General features: G+C 39.1%; 1 protein-coding gene across 11 annotated transcripts in view; it reads left to right on the top strand.

Moving 5' to 3' along the window:
• ARHGAP24 (Rho GTPase activating protein 24) overlaps positions 1-16,251 on the top strand; it is a 744,099-nt gene that overhangs the window by 531,418 nt on the left and 196,430 nt on the right. The window contains exon 1 of one of the 11 annotated variants that reach the window (XM_021100792.1): positions 12,871-13,190. The exons of 7 other annotated variants lie outside the window; for them this stretch is intronic. The gene's annotated coding sequence lies outside the window, so the exon portion shown is untranslated. Of the gene's footprint in view, positions 1-12,870; positions 13,831-16,251 lie in introns of those variants that run through there. 3 more of the 11 variants (XM_021100787.1, XM_021100788.1, XM_021100793.1) reach the window with 3 other exon arrangements.

The raw sequence follows: 16,251 nt of genomic DNA, 5'->3' as shown, positions 1-16,251 counted from the left end.
TTGAGGAAGCAAAATGAGGTCTTAAAAAAGACCTTCATAAATCTAACAAATAAATTAGAATCAAAAAAGACAGAACTTTAAGTGAAGGAAATACTTGAAATAATTGTGGTAAAAGCAGAGAGGAGACAGAAATTAAAATAATGATAGACAAGAAGGAAATAATAGGTAGTCCTGAAGTACAAAAATCAGCAAGTGAAAAGAGAAAATACTTAAAGACATAATAAAAGAAAAAAAAAGTAGACTAAAAAGAGTACTTGAATCTGCAGATTAAAGGGGCTCCTTGAATTGACATCAGACAGGATACCCGGACATATTCTGTTATCTAGCAGCAAGGAAAAGGAAAAATTCCACTGGCATCCAGATGATAAAATCAAGTCACAGAGAAAGAGAAAAACAAACGAAAACTAAACTAAATTAAACAGGCTTACTTTACACTTCTTCACAACATTTTTGAGTGCCAGAAGATACTGGAGGATAATAAAATGATAGCAACGAACGTATATCCAGCAAGCTGCAGTAGCAAAATATTCTCCGTACCTATCTATGCCTTCTTGAAAAAATTACTCAGATGTGAACTTCATAAAAGCAAAAATGAATCAAAACCAAAACCTCAGAATTCCTGTCGCGGCACAGCGGAAATGAATCCGTCTAGGAACCATGAGGTTGCCAGATCGATCCCTGGCCTCGCTCAGGGTTAAGGATCTGGTGTTGCCCTGAGCTCTGGTGTACATTGCAGATGTGGCTCGGATCTGGCGTTGCTGTGGCTGTGGTGTAGGTCAGCAGCTATAGCTCTGATTAGACCCATAGCCTGGCAACCTCCATATGCCGCAGGTATGGCCCTAAAAAGCAAAAACAAAACAAAACAAAACCTTCAGGAATAGGAATGTGTGGTAAAATTCTCGCAGTGACATTGAATTAATTTAACTGTAGGACTAAGATGAAACAACTGATAAAATGGGTTATGGAGCAGAAAGCAGATATATAACATCATTATTTTTTGAACATGTAATGGAAAATATAAGAAAAGGTGGGAGAGGAGATGGAAAGAAGTCTAAATCACCCACTATGTTTAAGCCTGAGAATTCAGTGTTATGTGAAAACTTGAATTGTATGATTAAAAAATGAAATATATACTCTGTGTGTGCACATATGCTATCTTTAGAAAAATTTCCCTAGCTCTGTCTGATGAGAGGACCTCGAATCAGTGGTAAGAATGTTCAGCAGTTGGTTTCCAAATGCTGTTCCCCATGAAGTTAAATCATGGTGAGAAGACTGATTTAAGTCTGGGACTCGGAGAGTATAACCCAGCCTGAAACATCTGGTTACGCCGGAAGTGAGGAAGTGCTCCAAGAAAGATAGTGACATAAGAGAGCCGGAAGGGGCTCCCGCTGGACAAGTCCGGAATAATTTGAACATTAAAGAACATAATACAATAACTGGTTTTAAACAATTGAATAAAATAAAGATGCACATTTCTATTAATATAAAGAAGTAAATTATAAATAAATTGGTATGATGGGAAAACTTTTTTTTTTTGAACAATACAGTGAAGACAGCTAGTAAATGTAGAAGGAATCAATGACTGCTAAAAACTGGTGGGTAAGAGTATGATACGAAAATGGATCCGAGTTCAGTTCATCACTTTCAGGGCATCTGATGTCATGCGCCTCTTGATATAATACAATGGGAAGGACCCAACATCACTTCTCTGGCATTTCTACGAAAAATATATAACCTGAATCATAACCCTAAGGAAATGTTAGGCCAATCCACACTGAGAGACAGGTTATAAAATAATGTGCTGTGCCCATAAAAATTGCAAGATCAATATAAGACAAAGAAAGATGGAGGGAGTATTCCAGGTTCACCGAGAAAAAGAACACTGCATTCTCTGCATGACTGTCAGTTGGATCCTGAAATGGAGAAGTGGCAGCTCTAAAGGGCATTAGTGGGATGATTTGCAAACCTGAACATGGATTGTGGATTAGATGATAGTATTGGACCAGTGTTAAATTTCATAATTTTGACAATTATACTGAAGTGATATAAGAAGATATCCTTGCTCTTAGGAAGTCCACATTGTGTATTGCTGAGACATTTCTTTTATCAGAAGAAAAATAGGGAGTGGGATGGACTGGGAATTTGGGGTTCAGAGATGCAACCTATTGCCTTTGGAATGGATAAGCAGTAGGATCCTGCTGTATAGCACTGGGAACTATATCTAGTCACTTACGAGGGAGCATGATAATGTGAGAAAAAAGAACGTACATATGTATGTGTGACTGGGTCACCTTGCTGCACAGTAGAAAATTGACAGAACACTGTAAACCAGCTATAATCGAGAAAATTAAAAATCATTAAAAGAAAACATTAAAAAAAGAAAAATAATATGCCTATACATAGATCGATAGATGGAAATTGGTAAATCTGGGTGGAGGGCATATGGATTTTGTTCATAACATTCTTACAGTGTTTCTGTTAAGTTTGAACTTGTGCTGAAATACAAAGTTACAAACACCTAATGGTAACACATATCTTTATTGCAGCTTTTCTACTTCTGCACAACTATTTCTGTTCCCACATCTCTCTGAATGAAAACAGGCATGTCCAAAGTTTTTCACTGAAGGGTGTATCCCAGTACACGTATGTCTCATTCTTGTGTTCATAAACCACACACACACACACACACACACACACACACACACACTCCACTGATACTTCTGACACTTCATTTGCACCACAGATCTCTGTTCTTGTTCATCTTTGCTAACTATACTCACTCTTCTGCCATCTCATCTGCTCTTACATCTTTAAATATCATCGACTTGTCCATAACAAATGGAGTTTGAAGAAGAGAAACACACTGCATGTCACCACTAACAAAGTCTAGCGACATCGCTCCCTGTGACTGAAACATAGTTTTGCTCGTAGGGAAGTCTTACTAACATGCATGAGGACAGATTGGTTGCATACTCTCAAGAAAGAAATCAAACTTGAAGGTTGTTGCAAGACCAAGGAACTTGGTACTTCATAAGATGAAAATATAAAGAATATATTGCTAAAAAGCAAATAAAAGAGGGAGGGTCCCATTGTGGTTCAGCAGAAACGAATCCGACTGGTGGCTGGGGGTTGCGTGTGTGACCCCTGGCCTTCTTCAGTGGGTTAAGGATCTGGCGTTGTTGTGAGCTGTGGTATAAGTTGCAGGCATGGCTCAGGTCCTGCATTGCTGCACCTGTGGCGTGGGCAGGCAGCATTGGGCTCCAGTTCGACCCCTAGCCTGAGAACCTCCACATGCTGAGACTACGCCCCTAAAAAGCAAAAAAAAAAAAAAAAAAAGAATATATTGACCAAAACTTCAAAGAAATAAAATTATTTTCTGGGTAAGTTAAAATTGCTGCTAATATCTTACCAGTTCAGTAACTGTGGGAGTGCTTTTGTCCCTAGAACTGTGAGAAGTACACCTTGACGTCTCCTAATCTCAACCAAGGATGCTGAGATTAATAGACACAACAGTGTGCTGATTAGAATGATGAGAAACACTGCAGAGGCCAATTTTTGGTGAAAGAGTCTATTCAAGTCAGATTTTTTTATTGCCGAATGGTCATATACTGATGAAGAAAAATACAGAATTCAGATTTGAAACAGACACATCCTTACACAAAAGCAACCCTTCAGAAACATTCAAATAAGCGATTCTTGAATACTTGATAAAAAGAGGAATGGATACCAGGAAAGTCAATTCACATGTGACTATTTTGTGGCACCTTCTCTCACATTGATGAGATTAGGGTCCTGGGTGTGATTCATTGTCATTCACATCAGTAAACATTTGTTGGGTACTCACTTTGCTAAGCTTCTTGGCTGCTTGTAGGAGTCCATTGCATTTTTTGAAGCTACCTGAGAAGTTGTGTAGTTAAGTCCAAAGTATTAAGGACGGACGAGAAGAGATTTTATGATGAGAAAAGGAGACACATTTGTTATTATGCTTGCTTCCCCATCTCTGGAGATAAGCAAATTTAATAATTTCCAAAAATTGAGGTAAATAAAGATGCTTTTGAAAAACGGATTTGTGGATATACACAAGTATGCATGTGCAAATATACATGTATGTGAACAGGTGTAGATAGAAGAATGGATAGATGATAGATAGATGACAGATAGATAGATAATCTGGATGGATGCACAGCCAACTGTTATAGTGGTTAGTCCTTAAGACTAGAATCAGTGAGGGCTGAGATGGTAGGAACTGCCAATTTTACATTATATTATCTTCATTAGTATTTGTATTGTTTATAAGAAAATATGTTATTTCTACATTGAAAAGGATTCAAAATAATATGAGGGGAGAGTCTGGATTCCTTGTATTTGGTGGCATTGAAGCTTTCGGTTCAATAGCAACAGGACTGATGGTCATTTTGTTTCTGTTATTTTTGAGCCATGCTCATGTATCTAAGAACTTGTCAAAGACTCCAGCCCAGGGAGACACCTCCTCTATTTATTTCTAACGCTCTGCCTTGTAAACGTGGATTCATTCTTTCCTTATGAAAAATGACAGTGCAGGGAACAGCTTTACTCTTCTGAGAGAAATAGTTTTTCTGTACAAACTCAGGAAGCTTGATCCTCAGCGTGTTTGGGGAGCCCAAAGAAGCTTAATATTTAAAAATTATTTAAGCGCAATGTGGTTCAACATTTTATAGCTGATGACTTTTCTCATAAGAAACTCCTAATAGTCCTCCTATTATACAAAAAGAATAAAATGACTCTCCACTGCCTGTTTTTATTCTTGGGAATCTTAAAAAACAAAAATCATCTTTGTTGTTACCATTGCAGTTGTTTTTTCAATAACTGGCTGATTTAACGTCTTTGTGATGCAACAGATACCTTCCCAGTCCTCACAGATAAATACCCCTTAAACAAAGTTAAAACATATGGGAGATAATTATCTCAGAGAATAGTCGAACTTCACATCTGAAAGAACCTCCAAGGGCCTCATACTCAATCCTCTCATTTTACAGAGAAGAACACTAAGCCCTAAAGGAGTGAAGTATTTTGTCCAAGGTCACACAGCTAATTGCCGACAGAACCAAGGTTGGAAATCTCGTTAGTTGTGGCTGGTATCTCCTGTCTGTGCCCAGGGATGTTTGCTTCTCCTGTTGTGTCCATCGTTTCTTTTGTCCAGCTTAGTAGGAACTTTGCCATATAAGGAAGCATGTCTTCATCTCAGAAAAAAATGCAAGAGGGCAGCATGGATTGAGATTTTACTCAGTTTGGTGTGCTCACTAATAGCAACTCGCTGGTGATGAAAACATTGAAAAATAAAGCCTGTGCTTATTTTGGGAGGGGCACACCCACATCATGCAGAAGTTCCCAGGCCAGCGATCACACCCATGCCACAGCACTGACAATGTCAGATCCTTAAACTGCTAGGCCACCAAGGAACAAATTAACCACTTTTTTAAACAATCAGAATAGCCAGGGGCACCCATCTAAACTAATATCTTTATATTTTAGAGCCAGAATATGTGGATTCCTTATTCATATGGGAGATTAAATACTGTACACCTGTTATATGTGACTTTTATGATGAAATGTCATTGTTCATTGTTCTGTTGTCATTTTTTTGATAGAATAAACTATGAAACTAAAGTGATTAATATATCATAAATGGTTCTGTCGATCTGGCCATTTATGTATTGAACACTTCATCCAAGTTGTGTAAAAATTCTTCACTTTTCTTGTCTTGCCTCCCTTTAGGATCCAGTTGCTCTAAAACCTCAGTAGGATCTCATTTGTGATACTATCTTCGTCTGAAAGTCAAGTTTAACGCCAACCTCTAGGGAGGCTGGTGTATTTACAGGTTTGTCTATAAGAGGCATGGTTATTATCTACTATCCCACTGTAATGTATAATAGTGCCTCCTTTTATTTTCAAAGAGTCAAGTTTTGGATGGTAAAGTGTATGACTATCCTACCTGCAATGGGTGTAAAATACACTAGAGAAGGAATTTTCCTGATCCAACTTTAAGGCAAATCTCAGCCTTTTTCCTGTTACAGCTTTGTCTGCTCCTTTCTGTTTTCAGTGTCTAAGAGGTAAAACTCTTGCCCTCCTAGGATCATTGAAACTGATTTGTCTTTCAAACTCTGTTCTACTCAGAACTCAATATTTGATTTGATTGAACTAGGATATCTGCCAAGTCCACTTTCATTTTGGTTTCAACTGGCTGTCCTTGTGTAGAGTGTGAATAAATCTTTGAGGCTTAAAATGATTCGAATATCAAGAGGAATTTGATGAAAAATTTGTGCGTTGCAGGGAGATAAACATAGAGTCCCATAGAAACATTACAAAATACAGTTGTGTGTGTTTGGGGTCTCAAACTGCAACATGCTAATGCCTGGAAAACTTGACCATTTCTGCCTAAAGAATCTCTTAAGATCTGGCCAAATTATATTCCAGTCTTCAAGCCTAGTGAACCAAGCCTAAGAACGTGCCCAAAAGGGACAATTTAGCGTAAAGAATATGGGCTTCGTAGTCACATGGACTTGGGACATGAGTTCAAATTCTGCTGTCACTCTTTCAAGCCGTATGCCTCAGTTTTCTATTCTGTAAATGGAAAGAACTTATGAAAAATGTCTATTACATTTTAGTAATGAGGGTTTACTATATTTTCATGCAATTCTAATACCACATACATTTTTCCCTGATGATTTTATGGAGCTCTTGGAAGTATGTTTGCCTTTTCTACATCTTCCTTCCTGTGGAGCAATTTAAGTACCTTTTTTTTTTTCCGTTTTTAAGGTTTTCTTGAGGTATGGTTGGTTTACAAGGCTGTGATCATTGCTGCCGTAAAACAGAGTGATTCCGTCATACGTGTGCACACAGCCGTTCTCTCTGAGATTATTTTCCCGCCTCGATCGTCACAGAATATTGGGTAGAGTTCCCTGTGCTATACAGCAGGTCCCCAGTGGCCCGTCATTCCATGGACCTCAATGTGCAAATGCCACTGCCGAACCCACAGGCTATCCTCCTCTGCCCATGGCTCCTTAGGTAAATGTCTCTGGAAGCCATCTCTGTCTCTCTGTCACTACCACCTAATTTCAGATGCTCACGATGTCCTCGCTGGACAAAGAAACATCCTCCTAGACAGCCCTTTCGACCACTTGTTCTCAAATTCTTTTTCCACTTAGCATTCTAAAAACAAAGTATCGCAAATCCCTCAGTTGGTATCCGTTGCCTTCAGGAGGAAAACCAAGATTCCCAAGCCTAGCTTTTGCCTATATTTCTTTCTACATATGCTATCTATTAGTCTATGTCTTGTTCTACATCCCAGCTCTGCAGAGCTATTTGAAGTGGCCCAAGTATGTCCTGTTTCCTGCCAGGAATATTTGTCCTCTCCGTCCCCTTCTGCATTCAAAAGGTGCCTTGGTTTCATCTCCGCAAGGAAGCCTTCTTTGTTCACTGTCCATCACAATTCCATGCAAGTCCAATGTGCTCTCCTATAATTCCATACAGTTTTCCCCAATAGTCTGTAGAACTCTCCCATCTCCAAAAGGAGGCTTCCTGATGTCAGATTTTGTATTTCTCTTATTCTCAAACATTGCACATTACATGGACTCAACAAACACAAGCTTCAGTAAATTGAAATAAGGAATGAAGGAAAGAGAGGAGGGAAGGAAGGATGGGGAATAAAGGGTATTTTATCATATTTCCCTGGGGATTATATATTCTGGATAATGAAATAGTATCATCCTGTGATACTACAAGGAATAATTATGCAGATCTCATGACCTCACACAAGGCCTTGTCCATGGAAGGCAATCAAAAAATACTTGTAGGGGAGTTCCCATCGTGGCTCAGTGATAACGAACCCAGCTCATATCCGTAAGGAAACAGGTTGGATCCCTGGCCTCGCTCAGTGTGTTAAGGATCTGGCATTGCACTGCTGTGAGCTGTGGTGTGGGTCGGCAGCTCTGATTCAACCCTTAGCCTGGGAACTTCCATATGCTTTGGGTATGGCCATAAAAAGACAAAAAACAGAACAAAACAAAACAAAAACAAAAAAACGCTAAAACTTGTTGCTTTGAGTTATTGACTGAATAAATGGCACTTATTTACTTAGTTTAATATTTAGTCATTACTATAAGAAAAGGGTAGTTTTTTCAAAAATGATCTTAAATGATGTTGTTTGCCACTGAGTGGCAACGGCGTTCAGGCAAGAAATTTCCCCCACCAGAGTGACCTATGGGGACAGATGCTATGGTGCTTGGGAAAAATCATTTTCTTGCAAACAATGGATCACCCTCTCTTGGCTTGGTGTCACACAGTTGCCTTGCTGATGGGACCAGACCCGGTGAGGGTTGTGCCATTCACATAATCCCACAGTCATCTGAGCCCCAGGACCCAGAGAGTCTGACTCACTGGAATAGGTCATTAGGAAGCAGGAGGACATGAGAGAGGAGAGGAAATCTAATTTACAGCTCACAAGAGAACTCTGAGTCAGCGTGGAGGAGTGCTGAGATAGGAGCTGAAATGACCTGTGAGCTCACCTCTCTAAAATTATTTAGTCTGCCCTCTTTTCATTTAGAAAACATATGTGGTGACTGCAAGGATTTAGCTTCTGCTCCTGAGGAGTTGGCAGCTGAGAGGAGATTCTTGGAACCACCTGGAAAGGATAGAATTAGTTTGGAGATATTTGCTGTCTTAATAAGGACAACTACTGTAGAGTTCAGGAAACAAAGGAGAGCTCCAGAAGTTCTCAGGACCTGCTCGCATGTGCAATTCTATGCCTAGCCAGGTCCATATAGCCATAGGGAATATTCTGGAAAGTCAAGGATGTATTCTGACCTTTGTGTTAAGAAAGTGGAAGTGCTTAGAGACATCTTGTGTAGAGACAACTATGTACCTAGAGCCCACCAGAGGCTCTTTATTTCCCGGATGCCTAGCTGCCGAGCCACGAGGAGATCTGCAGGGTTCCTTCAATTGAGAAAGTAGATTTATGCCTATGGACTTATGGTAGATGTTTGTTGACTAAAGAGTAGTAACCCAGGCAAGACTATAAATAATTCATTCAAGAAATATTTATCAAATATCTACTTTATAGTGATACTGTTCTGAACACTGGAAATAATGAGGTTTAAAAAGTCTGAATCTTGGGAGTTCCCATCGTGGCGCAGTGGTTAACGAATCCGACTAGGAACCATGAGGTTGCGGGTTCGGTCCCTGCCCTTGCTCAGTGGGTTAACGATCCGGCGTTGCCGTGAGCAGTGGTGTAGGTTGCAGACGCGGCTCAGATCCCGCGTTGCTGTGACTCTGGTGTAGGCTGGTGGCTACAGCTCCGATTCAACCCCTAGCCTGGGAATCTCCATATGCCGTGGGAGCGGCCCAAGAAATAGCAAAAATACAAAAAAAAAGTCTGAATCTTATGTGTCTGATCTTCTTTGTAATTTCTGAAACATTTCTAATTTTGTAAAACTTATTCCAGAGGAAATACAGTAAGCATGTAAACTAACTAAAGAATAAGTGAAAAAAGAGCCAAAGATAACTTTGGATAGTGGTAAGTGCTATGAAGAAAAAATCAAAATAGAGAAATGAGGTAAGAGAGTGTGTGTTTGTGGTGGGGAGGATGGTTAGCCAGAGTGGTCAGGAAATTCTTTTCTGGGGGGAGGAAGCCTTTGAGATGAGTGCTGAGACAGTAGTTCTGTGAAGATATGAGGGAGGAACATTCTGGAGTGATGGAACAACAGGTTAGGGAAGCAGCAGGAAAGATAAACAAGGGAGAAGTTCTAAAGAGCCGAGGAGGCTAAGGCGAGACATTTGGATTTCTGATGAGGGGGATGAGAGACCTTTGTAGGGGTGAAGCAGGGAATGATGGGAAATTCTTGCACACGGTGAAGAAAGAGAATAATGGGACACCATTGGAAGGGATGAAGGAGAGTCGTGATGGGAAACCTTTGGATCATATGAAGCAGGGGAGGGGTGGGAAACCAACAGAGCATATGAGGAGGAGAATGGTTACTTTGTTGTGAGGAGACTGCATAGTGAGAGAAGGGCAGCAGAGCAAGAGCAAGAGCTGGAATTGGTTGAAGAGGGTTGATGCTTGAGCTTTTCATGTGCATGGGTCCCCTGGCACTGTTAAAACGTCCATGTAAGACAACTCCTCCCAAGCACAGAATAATCGTGTAGTCACTTCCTTTTACTGCTATCACAAAACTGCTCTCTGGGATTCTTTGGTCCAAGCCTTCCTCTAACGTTACTGTAAACCTGAAAACTGAGAGGAGGAGCCCAAGAGTTAGAGAATTCCAACTGCCTTGCCTGTGTTAACACAGTCTGACCTGGCATTCACCTCTGCTGTAAGCACTTCTCCTATCGGTGCAACGCAACTCCACAGGTTCAGTCTCCGTAGCACAGTAACTATTCCCCTCTGCACTTCCTGAGGATCCTGAAATCCGGAGCATGCCCTGAGTAGGGCAAGCTTGAGTATGTCCAAGGGACTGAAATATAAAGGAAAGATATTCGTTTTCAATGGTTGTATATCGCTGTGCTATTTTAGCTTGGGTTGAATTCACATATTGACAGCATTTGCTTCCCTTCCAAGGAGTAGAAAGGAATCATGTCATGAATTACAAAGTAGGTTTGAGGGCCAATTTCCTGTTGCTTGCACTGGTCACCGAAATTGTTGGTTCTTTCTTTGCTTCGCCTATTTTAAGAGACTTTGGTTCTCGAATTCAATACCTATAATCTATTGTCTGTGGCTCAGCCCCCTTCTGTTCTAAACAACCTGTTTGTACGAGACATCTCTGCACACCTTTTTCCTGAGTCCACTCAACAACCCCGCATCACCCTGACTCATTCCGTCTAAATCCCCGTGTGTCTCCTCACAGCCTCCTACTCTTTCAGGGTTTTACTCATACTTCCTTCCTGCTCCTTCTCACAGGCAAAAGGCAAAATGTTTGAAGCAAAAGTAAAGTTGAATGCAAAAAAGAAAAATATGGACTACTTTTAGTAGACCCAAGAAATATGTGTCAGTATGTCAAACTCTCATCACATTTGGCATATTGGTATAACTCCAGATGTTAATGTCTGTGGGATTTACCTTCACATGGAGCTCAGACGAAATTAATTGGGAATAAAAGAGAATAGGATCCTGCCATTGTGTCAAGAAGCACCAAGTATGGTTTTACAAGATTTCTCTCTCAACATTTATGTGTTCTGAATATAAATTGTTTGTATGTCAGGGTTGGAAAATTCATATGGTAACTATTAAGTACTCAGCATTTTGGAAAATGGATTTCAAAAAATCTAATCCAATTTCATTTTTAACGGTATATTTTCATAATTATTTGGTCACGATTACATTGCTTTTGGCCAAAGACCAGGACAAGAGCAGATACAATGGGATCTTAAAAGTAGATGAGAAATATCAAAACCAAACAGGGAATTTCTGGGCTCAATAATGAGTAACAATTTGAAAATGGGCCCTAAATGATCTGAGCAGTTAGCTAATTGTGTCTTAATTTTAAAGTAGTTTTACCATTGATAGTTTAAGGAGCCAGGTCAAATAGTAAAATTAATAGTGACCAGAGCAGTTTTAATCTGAGACACTTCATAATTTAGCTTATCTGACCCTTAGATGATTGTTGTTGAGAGGGGGAAGTTCAGTGGGTAGGATGCAAATAAACTTTGGGCCTATGGTTGATGGTGCATGGGAATGGAGAAAAATGTAGTTATAGAAAATGGGCCTTACTTCCCATCCAAGGTCTTTGATTTAATTCAAAAACTAGGTACTTCTCTAAAAGAAGCTATTGCTTATCAGTCGCTATATTCCACAAGGGAAGGAGGAAATAGGTTTAATAACTATTTAATCAGTATTTTTTAATAAGTGAATGAATGAATGTTTTTTAGAAAAGACAAAAATTTTTGAATTATAATAAGGACATCACCCCTTCAGTTGTAAGAAAATAATTTCTTCCTATATAAGGAAGACATGTTATGTGAAAGACAGCAAATAAAAATCATTATGTTGCTTCTCTTATATTTAACAAAATACATAATAAATACTAGTCAATACTCCAATGAAATTAAAAATAAATAAATAAATACTGCTGAGAAAATTGTTTTGTAAAGAAAAACAATTTGTCAAGAATAAACTTGTACGTGTGGTAAAGTATTTTTCACAAATTGAAATGGAGATTTTTGGTGGGTTTCTAGTTCAAGAGCCTCGTAACAGTAGGTTATGTAACAGTACCACTGATACTAGACAGGAATACTGAGGAATTATTCTAACACCTGTCACAGCACCGTCCCTTTCAGAAGGAGTCCTCTGTAAGGACTAAAGGATGTTCACAACCACTGAAAAATAGTACCTCCTGAGACATAAAAATATTCTGGAAAATCAGCCAAGGGAAAGATAATTTCCTAAGTAAAAAAAAAAAAGAAAGAAATTGGACATTATAGAGAGATTTCATTATTAAGGATTCTAAAGTGGAGGGAAGTATTTTTTTCTGAGGACAGATTGTTGTCACATTGTCATTGTGTCACTGATCCCTGAAAACGAATTTGGGTGTTTTTCAAAGATGCAGGGGGAAAAGGTAGACCATTTTTCCTCAGGTACACTGGGGTAGTAGAACAAGCATTGAGTTGGGAGTTGTGAAACCTGGTAACTATTTTTAGCTCACACGAATAAGCTCTGAGAGTGACCTTGTACAAATCATATTTTCTCTGGACTTAAGTTTCCTTATCTATAAAATGAGGGCATTAGGCTAAATTATATTTAAGATCCAGATGTGCTTTTTCCAGTTCTCAGTTTTTCTTATTCCTTTTCTTTCTTTCTTTCTTTTTTTTTTTTTTTTTTTTTTTGTCTTTTTCTAAATGCTCAAATACTACATTATTTAAGGTATATTTCCTGGCAGTTGTTTTTTTTTTTTTTTCCTTCCCTCCCTGTCTCTTTCTTCAATATATGGGAGAGGAGGATACTGACTAAGTCTGAGGGGAAGGAGAAGGAAGAAAATTAGCTGCAGGAAGGGTTTACATCCCCCTTCTCCGAGAAAACTTAGATACAGCTACCACTGCTCTGAAAGGAATGGTTTATGTCCAAGCAGCCCTGTCCAGACAAGCTCTGTACTTTTTTGCCAAGAGAATTAACTTTCAACAGAAGTCAGTAGACAGTTAAACAAGAGTCAGCCCTGGAAACAGCTGTGAGTAGACAAGACCAGTTACTTATAAGGTACTGTTTTTTCCTCACTGAAATCTCCTTCAGCGTTCATTTGTTTCAGGCACAAGTTTTCTGTAGTCCTCTGAACTTCTTTCCTCACCCATCTCACCTCTATTGTGAGAGAAAACACCCTCTTTCAAATATCTTAGCTCTTTAGCTATGTTGTTTTCTAGCGGGTGAGGATCGGAGCTGCTAGGATTTTGCTGTGTTTTCAGGAGCTTAGCAATGGTGGTTGTCATTTGATTTTGAAACGTAATTTAGCTTTGTCCTTGGTTGCCTCTTGTCCTGGATGGTTTTTATGTTCTGTTGTTCGTGTTGGATAAAGAGGGGTAAGCTTTAACGTTACAGAATGTGCAGAATGTTCTTCCCTGTGGAGGGTGGGGATTGGTTAATGCATCCTCTACATGAAGTATAGAACCAGCAGGGAGCCAAGCAGAGAAGAGGACCAGCACAGGGCAGCTCCAGGCTCTTTAAATGGCTCTGGGGAGGCTCCGAGACCTCTCACAGCTTGGTGGATCTGCCCTGGAAAACACAAGTTTTTGAATTGAAATTTTATCTTTAGTTTGCTTCTATACTTATTCATTTTTTCATTTGAACCCTTTCTTTTGCTTTTAAATATTCTGGTAAGTCTGCCTTTTTTTTTTTTTTTTAAATGAAGTTTATCTTGTGTAAGCTCATCTGCCTTAAAGGGACAGTATTTCTAAGAGTGACCTTTGCTGTACGATTTCAAATCACTGAGCTATGGAGGGGCTTTCATTACAGAAGAAGGGGAATAGCCCAAGTGGCAGTGAAGTGGACAGAACGGATCCCACGTACCAGTGTCATCCGAGGTGTCACTCTTTCCTCAGGTCCTGCTTAGCGCATGTATAGTATTTGCTGCTGGCCAATAAACAAGTACTGGAGGCAATTAAGAAGTTCTCTGTGGACTTTCCAGGAAGGGAGGCTTACAAGTTAACCACTGAAAACTTGAAAAGTTTTAGAAGGAATTCAGCCTTTTTTGGATAGTTATGTGTCTGAAACCCACTGTAGATTTTGCTATCTCTCTGGAGGGGACTGAATTAATGTAACATTTTCTGAATTACTCAGCATTCTGGCCATGGGTACACATGATAGACTTATTCTATAATGTCGTGATACTTGGGAGGCCTATTCTGTGGTGTGTGAGGCTGTTTCTTCTTATGTCAAAAGGTCACATAATTACTATGCTTTTAAAAATCATTGTATTTTTGTTGTATGTTTTAATTTTTATTTTTTATTATAGTTGATTCACAATGCCGTGCCAATTTATACTGTACAGCAAAGTGACCCGGTTATATATATATATATATAGAATATATCTATTCTTTTTCTCATATTATCTTCCATCATGTTCTGTCCCAAGAGATTAGATATAGTTCCCTGTGCTATACAAGAGTGTATTGTTTTCACAGAACTTTTTTTTTCATCTGTGTCCACCCTGCATATGGAAGTGTGATTTCTTTACTTACCGGTGTGGGTAGTGAAGGACTCTCTTTAACCGTAACCACCTCTTTATAATTATTATTTCTTTTGTGCTGTGCGCTAGAAATCCAGAAAACAAACAGGTTTATAAAAAAAAATTATGGAAGGAATGACAGGCAATGACCTCATGCAAACACCCAAGAGGATCTTTCATGAGGAGAGAACAGAGCCAAGGGCATGGATGCAGTGGCATCTATTTTAGGGGCTCAGGAGACTTTTGGTTTGTGTCCAAGCTCTTAGTTGTGTTCTGTGGTAGAAGTTGCCATGGAAGTGGCTCTGGGATAACTACCTCATTACTGCATCAGATGCAGAAAGTGCTGTTTGTTCTCCGTTTTATAAAATTACTGGAGGTATGTGTCAAGGAATCAATGACTAACCACATCCCAAGGGGCACATAAGGTTCATTAATATTAATCAAGTGCTAAATATTTTATTTTAGTCCCATTCATATGTATGTTGTTCCCATGTGTGTATGGCTGGGAAATAGCATAATGAAGCTTTGTAGAAAAGAGAGAAAAGGAAAAAAGGTCACATCATCTCATCTATGCAACTATGCAATTCTTCTGCGTGGAGAGGATGCTTTAGGGAGAAAAGAATGCAAGGTCAATTGTCTCAGTGATATCTTGGTTTCTTTAACTGAATATTCTCTTACCTGCAACTTTTTTTTTAAGCTGAAAATACTGTAAAGTACTGAATTTAGTAGCTGAATATATGTTTTCTTTTTCTTTCATTTTTTAAAGTGTAATTGAAGTATAGTTGACTTACAAGGTTGTGATAATTTCAAATATATGTTTTCTTATCTTCCAGTATTTTTTATGTTGTGCATATCAGAGCAAAATGAATCATCTCTGGTTTCTCAGTGATCTTGATGATTAATCTTATTCTACACAAGAAAAAAAATTAAAACTGGATATATTAGATACACGAAGCTATCAACTGAGTCCAGGGCAATTCTAAATCCCAACTTTAATTAGAATCCACTGCTAATTACTTGATCATAGGGCTTTATTTAGAATTACATTGTGAAGCCATTTGTGTGAGAGACCTTTATTTTATTTTATTTTATTTTATTGTCTTTTTGCCTTTTTCTAGGGCTGCACCCACGGCATATGGAGATTCCCAGGCCAGGGGTCCAATCGGAGCTGTAGCCGCCGGCCCACGCCACAGCCACAGCAACACCAGATCTGCAACCCACACCACAGCTCACGGCAATGCCGGGTCCTTAACCCACTGAGTTAGGCCCGGGATCGAACCCTCAACCTCATGGTTCGTTAACCACTGAGCCATGACAGGAACTCCAAGACACCTTGATTTTAAATGTAAGCTACTTTTAAAAACAAGTTTCGCCTAGACACCATATTATTCCTGGGTGTTAAAGCACCTTATGGTATATATAACAAACTCTGATGCAAACAATGAATTAGGGATTGCCTTTTGTCTGCAACAGTGAATTTGGGGTCCACATAAATTGAGAAATGTTGTCTAAAAGGTAAAGATTTTACTTATTTTTTGCTCTCAAATTCTTTCAGTAAATGGAATGAGTT

This window comes from Sus scrofa, chromosome 8 (assembly GCF_000003025.6).
Source record: "Sus scrofa isolate TJ Tabasco breed Duroc chromosome 8, Sscrofa11.1, whole genome shotgun sequence".
Classification (NCBI taxonomy): domain Eukaryota; kingdom Metazoa; phylum Chordata; class Mammalia; order Artiodactyla; family Suidae; genus Sus; species Sus scrofa.
The sequence above is the reverse complement of the archived record's forward strand: the minus strand, read 5'-3'. Positions and strand labels throughout refer to the sequence as shown.